Below are 10009 nucleotides of genomic sequence, written 5' to 3'. Positions count from 1 at the left end.
CTCTGAATGCTGGATGCCTTGTTTTAGAGTAAGGTAAGCCACAGTGGGTCGTGGTCCATTGAAAATATTCACTAGTGCATCTGGAGGGAAGATACAAGGGTGCTGGGGGAGCCAGGAATAGAGTAGTTCTGTGCAAGACCAGGAAGTGATCAAGGTTGTTCTAAAGGAATGAAGGAAGGTTTTCACACTTGACTTTTTTTTTAAATCATAATCTTCCCTCTTGTTGTCTCCTTTGACATTTAATTTTTTTTCCTTCCAAAGTAGATCAGTTTCTCAAAAACTTGTTTCTGGCTTCCACAGGCACCTGTGTGCACATGGTACACATAAACTCATGTAGGCACACATACACACACAAATAAAAATAAATATATAAATCTTTTTTATAATGTAGCTTGCGCAAGGCCCTGAGTTCCATTCCCAGCACTCAAACAAAAAAATAGGAGAAGGAAAGGGAGGGGAAGAAATAGAGGGGAGGGCAGGGGAGGGGAAGGAAGGGAGGGGAGGGCAGGGGAGGGGAAGGAAAGGATGATTCGTTCAGAGCCTGACTGTGCATTCTAGATCTCCACTAGCCGTTAGCATATCCAGAACCCTCTTTAGGTGGTGTCTCATCAGGTTAATTCTCTGCACACCCCACTTGTCCAGAGACCCAGCAGGATGAGCTCCAGGGTCACTGGACCCCAAGTCAGGAGTCTCTGGCTCAACACTTTCACACTTCCAAGGTGTGCCATGGTGGTTGATCAACAAGTTCACACCTTCTAAGCCTCAGTCTCCTCAAATGTACCTTGTAGGACTGTGGTGAAAGTTATGCACAGAAGCCAGACACATGTCTTGAATGAAATAAGTACTGAAATTCTGTGCTGCTTGGTTGCCTTGCTGTCTGGTCTTCAGTATCTTCATTCCCAGCTCTACTGGGTTTCCTTCTGCAATAGTGGGATGCAGTGACCTGAGGGACAGTCTGTGTGTGTGTGTGTGTGTGTGTGTGTGTGTGTGGTTATGTGTGGTGTGTATGTGTGGTTATGTCTGGTGTGTATGTGTATCTGTGTGGGCCTATGGTGTGTATGTTTCTATGTGTGTGTCTCTATGTGTATGCCTGTGTCTGTATGTGTGTATCGGTGTTTGTGTGTGGTATGTATGTGCATCTGTGTGTGTCTATATGTGTGTGTCTATCTGTATGTGTGTGTGTCTGTCTGTGTCTGTGTATGTCTGTGTATGTGCTGAGGGTATTTCTGAGTGTGATGTGTGTGTCTGTATCTGTGTATCTGTGTGTATGTGTCTGTGGCATGTGAGTGTGTGTCTGTGGTATGTGTGTGTGTCTGTGGTGTATGAGTGTGTATGTTTGTACAATGTGTATCTATGGGATGTGTGTCTGTGTATGATATGGGGGCATTGTGTGGTATATGTGGTGTGTGTGTGTGCATGGTGTATGTCTGTGGTGTGTGTGTGTGTATGTGTGTGTGTGTGGTGTTGAGGATGGAACTAGGGCCTCCCACATATAAGTCAAGTGCTCTACCCCTGAGCCATACCCCAGCCCTAATGGTCTAATTTATGAAGAGTTCTACCAGGCATAGCGAAGGATACCTGTAATCCCAGCAATTGGATGGCAGAGGCAGAAGAATCACCCAGAGTTTGAGGCCAGCTTGGGCTATGTAGTGAGTTCCAGGCAAGTCTAGTAAGTCTAAAGAGTGATACCCTGTCTCCAACAAGAAGAAAGGAGAAAGAGGAGGAGGAGGAGGAGGAGGAAGAGGAGGAGGAGGAGGAGAAGGAGGAGGAGGAGGAAAGGAGGAAGAGGAGAAGAGGAGGAGGAGGAGGAGAAGAGGAGGAGGAAGAAGAGGAGGAGGAGGAGAAGGAGGAGGAGGAAGAGAGGAGGAAGAGGAGAAGATGAGGAGGAGGAGAAGGAGAAGAGGAGGAGGAAGAGGAGGAGGAGGAAGAGGAGGAGGAGGAAGAGGAGGAGGAGGAAGAGGAGGAGGACGAGAAGGAGGAGGAAAAGAGGAGGAGGAGAAGAGAAGGAGGAAGAGCAGGAGGAGGAAGAGCAGGAGGAGGAGGAGAAGGAGGAGAAGAGGAGGAGGAGAAGAGGAGGTGGAAGAGCAGGAGGAGGAGGAGAAGGAGGAGGAGAAGAGGAGGAGGAGAAGAGAAGGAGGAAGAGGAGGAGGAGGAAGAGGAGGAGGAGGAAGAGGAGGAGGAGGAAGAGGAGGAGGAGGAAGAGGAGGAGGAGGAAGAGGAGGAGGAGGAAGAGGAGGAGGAGGAAGAGGAGGAGGAGGAGAGGAGGAGGAGGAGAAGAAGAGGAGGAGGAGGAGGAGGAAGAGGAGGAAGAGGATTTGTCTGCTCGTAGCCCTGATTGCTGACTCCCTACCCAGGCCTTCATTTCCCTCTAATCACCTTTTTCCTAACAGGAAGGGTACTCACACCAGGCCTGTGACTGATGTCTGTGTCCCTAGGCTCCTAGAGGGGAAGCCACAGGCATACCGAGGGAACTGGGCTGAGTGGACTGTCCTGTAAATGGTTTAAGGCAGTGAGAAGAACAGATTGTCACCGACACAGCCGCCCACTCAGCCTCAGGACCGTGATCACCTTTCCTAGGCGGAAGCTACTGTTTGTACACATTGACCCTGGTGGAGGAGACACCAAGCACAGCCTGTCTTTGCTCTGAATCTGTTTTTGATAGGCTGGAGCCAAGGGTCACTGGATACAGAAGTCAGGGGCTAAAGATGGTGGTGGGGTGGATTTCTGCTATGTTAACATTCAGTGAAGGGTTAGTAAAAGTGGCTTGATGACAGGACGTCTGTGTGTGACATGGGAATTGGTGCCAAACTTACTGTGTGTTGAAGACTGGCCCTGAGCTCAAGCTCAACATTCATGAAAAGTGACACTGCCAGGCACTATTCGGTTTACAATAGAACCTAAACATGTTTTGTCTTTAAAAATCTCTCTCTCTCTCTCTCTCTCTCTCTCTCTCTCTCTCTTGTTTGAGACAGGTCTATTTGTTTATCCCTTCATCCCTAGCTGGTCTTCCAGGGGCTCTCCTGTACCCACCCTCCATCTTACCTGAAAGTGCTGATTTACAGATGTGGCTACTGCATTGGGCTTTATGTGGTTCTGGGGATCCAAATGCATGTCCTCAGGCTCCAGTGACAAACACTTTACCCACTGAGACATCTCCCCAGCTCCCTCTCCCTCCCTACTTCCTCTCTCCCTCAATCCTGTCCTCCCTCCCTCCTCTCCATCCTGCCCTCCCCCTCCTTCTCTCCATCCTGCCTTCCCCCTCCTTCTCCCCATCCTGCCCTCCCTCCCTCCTCTCCATCCTGCCCTCCCCCTCCTTCTCTCCATCCTGCCTTCCCCCTCCTTCTCCCCATCCTGCCCTCCCTCCCTCCTCTCCATCCTGCCCTCCCCCTCCTTCGCTCCATCCTGCCCTCCCCCTCCTTTCCATCCTGCCCTCTCCCTCCTCTCCATCCTGCCCGCCCCCTCCTTCTCTCCATCCTGCCCTGCCTCCCTCCCTTTTTCTCCCTCCCTCCTCTTCTTTCTCCTTTTCTTTCTACCTTCAAGCTACATCCCTGAGCTACTCGAAGTCCTTTAACCCTCATTATCTTTGAGCTAATCTCTATTATTATCCCTTTATACATGCATGGAGAGGTTTAATAATTTGCATAGTTACTATGTGGTAACTGAGGTGAACCCAGAATATACCTGACTTCAGAGCCTATGATCCCAGCCATCCAACTAGATTGTCTTGTTTTCGTTTCTTGAGGCAGGGACTCCTAGCCCAGGCTAACCTGGAACTTACTCTATAGCCCAGGCTGGCCTCAAACTTGCTGTGATCCTTGTTGCGCCCAGATCTCGTGACCCCCCAATGACCACCAAGGAGTCCGGAGTGTATGCAACAGCAAAGAGCCTTTGTTCAGGCTTAAGCTCAGGCCTTCAGATTTCACCAATGCAACCGAACCGTACTGAGAGCCCCGATCTAGGGTGGGATGCGCTTTTATATGGAAGGAAGTTTCACAAACACCCCCCTCCCCGCGCCCACACACTCACCAAGCATCCTTTAAAATGATTGGATGGTCTTATGCCCTGAGTACGAATACGGGGAGGATTCTTATTGGTAGGGGTTGTCTTTAGGGCATTGGAATGTGCTGACTGTTATCTGTGGGACCAGAAGTTTCTGTTTTTACCTTATAAGGCTTTTATATGCCTGGGCTTGCTTAACCTATAGCTTTGGGGGGGGGGTAGTAATTGGAGATTTACAACATGTCTGGGCTTGCCCAGGCTTGCCTGAAACAGCTAGCCAAAATGGAGTCAGTGCATTCTGACTCTTACATATTGACTCTTCATTCCTCCCTAGAGTTATAGCAAGGGTTAAATCTTTAAGCCAAGCAAATTACAGAAGCAGAAAGAAGCAGTTAGACGAGTCAGAGTCCCACAATCCTCCTACCTCAATCTCCCAAATTCTGGGATGAGGCATGAGCCATTATAGCCAGTTTAGAGTGCCTCTTTAAATAGAGTTATAAAAGCAATTTCATTCAAGCTGATACAGATGTTCATGTTTGTGGGCTGTGTAACAGCAGCTTCAACTAACCTCAGATGAAAAATTGTGGGCTGGAGAGATGACTCAGTAGTTACAAGCATCGACTGCTCTTGCAGAGGACCCGGGTTCAAATCCCAGCACCCACATGGTGGCTAACAACCATCTGTAACTCCAGTTCCAGGGGATCTGATGCCCTCTTATGGCCTCCATGAGGATTGCACACATGTGGTGCACTTACATACATGTAAACAAGATACTCATACACATAAAATAAAAAAAATAAAATATTTGGGGGAAAAAAACCTCATTTCTGTACTGAATAAATCATGATCCTCTTTTTTCCATCTTTATTTCCTAAACAGCACAGTGTGGCAGCTGTGAACATACTTTTGCATTGTATTAGGTGCAGTGAACCTACAGGTGCTTGAAGTATACAGGAGGGTGTGCAATGGGCTTCAGTTATATGCAGATAGTCCGTGAGGGCCTTGAGCATCCATGGGCACTGCTGTGCTTCAGGGATCCTGGAGGCAAACTCCTTTCAGATACCAAGGAGAGACTGATTTTCCCAGAACAAGGCAGTGTGACCTTGTAGACAAGACAGGACATGCACCCAGAACCTGAGTAAGCCTGAGCAAGCATGAGAATTCCACTCTGCTAAATATTCTTCAATCACATCATCTCCTGTGCTCCCCTCCTTTATGGGCACTGAGCCCTCACCGTGCCCAAGACTGTACACACACACACACACACACACACACACACACACACGTGTACACACACGTGTACAAACACGAGTGAGCACAGCCTTTTTAGCAGATGCTGGCACCAAGAAAGATATTTAATCTTCAACTCTTTTCTCTCTGTCTCTGTCTCTGTCTCTGTCTCTCTCTCTCTCTCTGTGTGTGTGTGTGGGCAGGGGTGTGGTGGGGTAACAGATCTTGGAGGCGTGAGAGGGCTGGCCAGCACATGTGATCAGCTCAAGCTCACTTCTTATTTCTTCATTGAGTTGACAGTTATTTTGTAAGTACCTGCTGCACAGGTGACAATGCTGGATGTGTGATGGAGTGTAGTAATTATAATTAGATCAGGGTTATTCCCTTTAGCAGCTCCCAGTTCAGATGAGAGCACAAAAGAGTCAACCTTGCACAAGAAATAAGAAAGCTCTGCGGGGCTTAGGAAAGGAACCTCCTTCTGGGGCAATCCCAGAGAGCTTTCTGGAGGAGGTAGCCTTTGAGTTCCTGTCTTTACCAAGAAGATGCTCTGAGCGGCAGAACCCTTCTAGGACCCCTTACAGGCTCCACCTTGCAGTCCTGGCTCTTAACTGAGAAGTAACACGCTTAGATTGCACCAGCTCAAGGTCCTGCCAGCCACCATCCCCAGCCAATTATTCCAAGGGGACTGTCAGGATCTCCCAAATGAGCTTCTGTTTCAGGGTGGTAAAGGCTGGGGGTTGGGAACGTGAGGACAGCTCTGCCTGCTCTTTGCCTCTGTGGCCAGGCCCAGCCCCTAGGAAACAGTCTAGCAGTCCTGAAAAGGAGAGAAAGGATGCTGTCCTGGAGACAGGACTAATAAAGTCAGTAGCAGACATGGAGATAAAGGTGCTTTCTTGGGCTTCACTGCCCGGGAGTGACTTGTCCAGTTCCGATTTCTCCTTCCTTCTCTGCTTGACCCCTCACTACCTCCTCAGGCTGTAAAAGCAACAGAAAGATGTGTGATCTGATGTTTGTGTGGAATTGGCATAGGAGGGTACCAGAAGGCTTGGGTGCCCAGTTCTATCTGCCTTCTGGCACTCTTGTAAGAAGACACAGAGAGGGGTTCATGCTGCCGTGGGCTCAGATGGCAGGGTAGGCAAGAGATGGAAGCAGAGAAGGCAAGAGAGAGACCACCCAGAAGGCTGTCCCCACCCCTGAAGAGAATCATTGCAGTCCCCGTGGTAGTTAGTTTCCCCCAGTCATTCGTCCACTTCTCCATTACACAGAAATATCTCAAACATCTAACGTAATAGAGATGATGCAACGAAATTCATTTTTTTCAGAGGCCATTGCTTCCCTCCACCTTTCTTTGTTTTTTACAGTGTTTGGGACAAAACCCAGAACCTTGCACATGCCAGGCAAGCACTGAGCTATACTCTTAGCCCACCATTGCTCATTTCCAGATTAATCACCCAACAAAAAAGCACCACAAAATCCAAGAAGGAGGCCCTCCATACAATTTCAAGTAAAACTGCATTTGTTTTAAGGTTATGGCTTGCATGTGTCTGTTTGACTTCTTACAAACAATACACAATTTTCTAATCACAGAGCTGATTTTTCTCAGAGGACAGATGCCCACACATATTTGCTGTCATTAGCAATGTATTTATTCATGTATTCATGTATTCATTTGGAAAACATGTCCTAAGTATTTCCTGCTATTGCCTTCACTCGGGTGGGGGATGACGGAGTTCCTGGTGGGGAAGGAAGGCTGACAGGTGAACTCCCAACACTCTTAACGTCTCCTCCTGTTCAACACTTGATGTCTTCCATCTTGCTATACTTTACCCAGATCCTTAGGAGGTGGTCCTGGGTGCTGAGAAGAATCTAGGAAACTGTGCCAGGACCTTATCACTGTGAACAGTGCCAGATCCACCCAAGGGTAGACGCCCACACAAAGCTGGTAGGTGAGCAGGGTGACATGGAAAGTCTTCTGAGAGCTTCTCAAAGAGCCAAAGGTGCCCACTTGTTGCCCAGAGACAAGGGTTCAAGGCCATTACAGAGAAAGTAATAAGGTCATCTGCTCTCAGAAAGGAAGACTGAGGTGATGTCCCTACTCACAGGAGTGTATTCTTGACCTTCCAAATGCCCTGTTCATCACTGTTGGAGAGGGATGCACAAGCCTTCAGAGATGGGAGAGGAAGGGGGCAGCCTTAGGAAACTTGCTTGGTGCAGGCTCTACCTTTCCCCTCTTTAGAACCAAGGTAGACGGAATGAAGGGGGAGAAGGTAGAGAGGGAGGCTCCAGAGGCATCCAGACTGATGAACGGAAAAAGCCAGTGACAGAAGAGGGCTAGAAACCCCTCTGACCACAGGCTACATGGAACAAGAAAGGGCTTGCTTGAAATCAGCCCATGATGTCCGAATATCAATTTCTAAGTATCAGAGAAAATAAGATGCTGTGTAAAATGGGTAACAAGGAACCAGAGCTCCTAGGACCCCAAGGCCAAGCTTCCGACCCTCCCCAGGTCTCTAGCCCAATTCCACTCCCAGGAGTGCCTTTATTTTCTTAATAAACTGTATCTGTTTCTATCACTATCCATGTGTCCCTAGTCCAGGTCTTTGCTCCAGCACACAAAAGTCTGGAAATTTCTGTGCGTGCCATCAGGACTCAGATCCACACCCATAACAGGAAGAGGAAAGCCATCAAACAACTTCCATTAAGTAACCCAAATCAGGGCATTTAAGCTAAGGTGGGCTTTGGGACACCCATGAATTCCCTGGCTGGGTGATAACAGAAAGGAAATGGTCCCCTGTCTTGGCCCCAGGCCTTGTCCCAGGCTTCAGAATGGACGAGGCCTCTCCCAGGCACCCTAGTGCATGATCCAAGACCATACACAGACAAGTCTCCCAATTACTCATTAGCCAGCCTGGGTGCTGGCCCTCATGTCTTTGTCCTTGGCTAGAAACTGATGAAAGCTGAGCCGCCAGCTCAGGGAGAGGCCAGCCTGATCGTTTAGTAGCTATTTCAGCCTGTGGCATTATCAAAGCCTGGCACAGCCAAGTCAGGGAGGGAGGCAGAGCTTTCAAACAAGCCTGTGCCCTTCACATCTCCTCCCTGTCTGCCCCCTGCCCAAACAAAGAGAAGGAAAAAAAAGAGGAGGAAAAAAAAATCATTACTGGGGATTTTAGTAGATGACTCCTAAGGCCAAGGACTTGAGCCAGCACCAGCAAGGGCACCTCAAGATTTGCTGGTGAGTGGGAATGAGTCTTTCTGAAACTGCTTTACGACACAGCTGAGGAAAGGATACCTCAGATGCAGGTGGCAGAGTGCAGCCAAGGGCATTCTGAGATCTAGTCTACCCAGCACTTACCTGTCCAGGCTAGGTACCCATGTGGCCATGACCAACCTTGGTTCTTCAAGCTCTCTGCCTCTCCAAGTCTCCCCAGTGCCTGAGCTGGAGACTGTCCCTCCACACTGTCTGAGAGAATTCAGGACACAGAGGTCAGACAAAGGGCATCAGAGAACAGCAGGAAGTCTTCCCCCACTCCATTTTCTCAGCATCCCAGAGACATCTATTATGACTATAATACATCAGTGGTTGAATGGGTGATTACATCAATGACTGACACTAAGATTTAGTCTCAGATCTCAAGAAGTTCCTGAACTTAGGAAAGAAAGTCAAAAACACAGCCACGATTAAAACAGATGACTCCCTTGTACTGAGCATCCCTGGCATGCTCCGGTGCTCATAGCCTCTGGCAGGTATGTCCCAGGTATGGAGGTGTACCACTTACTGACATTCCTCAAAGCATGGGCAGACAATGTATTCGGGACCATGGAAGTAAGCGTAGGGACCATGGTGATGCAACTCTGAGGTAGAAAAGGGGAGATTGGGGTCAGAACTGTAAGAAACATTAAATATCAATCTTTCCTGTCAAACATCATAAAACTTTGTTTTTTAGGACAAGGAATTAAAAGATTTTAATCCCCCTACACATCCTCTAAAACTTTTATTTACACAAAAGCCCCGCCAAATTCCCAGAACCTGGTGACGTAGAACGAGTGGCTGAACATTTTCCTTTCACCCAGCCCCTTTCCCCATTCTCCTTCACGTCCTTTGCGCAGATTCTTTTAAAACCAGCCAACCATGAAAAACTGTGAGGTCAGACCCCAACCAATGCAGGAAAGACACAGTACTTTTGTGTTAGGCATGATAACCTATCAAACTTCCAGGTCGTGTGCTTGCTTGATCTGAATGATGCAACATACCCTTTTGCAAAAGTAAAAGCTGCCTTGCCTACTTCTCCTGCTTTTTTGTGCAGTATCAGTGAGGTCAGATTTTATTTCTAACAGGTCCAAATACCATATGGGAAAATGGGAATTTTTAACCAAGAAACAACATGTATGTATATGGTGGTGGTGTGTGGGATTTACTCTGAGAAAGCAACAGGAGTCAGGGGGATTCTGATGGAGCCAATCCACAGAATTCTTGTTGAGGACAGGGCAGGGCATCAGACACGGCTGGCTTGGGAACTGGTGAAGGAGAAACCTGACCAAATAACCCAGGTGTGAATATGTGGAGTCCTTGCAAAACAGACTTGGTCGGTTCTCTCCTAATATTGAACAGATAGGCCTAGAGGTGTTTCCAAAGCCTGCTGAGAGTTTGACCAAGCAAGGAATCTTTGTCAGGAGAAGATAAATTTGATGTTGTTGTCCACTGGGGGTTAATCTTATTTGATGTCCTAAGCTGTATCTCCTCTGACCTGTCCAACAGAACCTTTCCTGTCTCCTTTGCTCT

Source organism: Nannospalax galili, unplaced genomic scaffold (assembly GCF_000622305.1).
Source record: "Nannospalax galili isolate Female #2095 unplaced genomic scaffold, S.galili_v1.0 scaffold589, whole genome shotgun sequence".
Taxonomy (NCBI): Eukaryota; Metazoa; Chordata; class Mammalia; order Rodentia; family Spalacidae; genus Nannospalax; species Nannospalax galili.
This window is presented reverse-complemented; position numbering follows the sequence as displayed.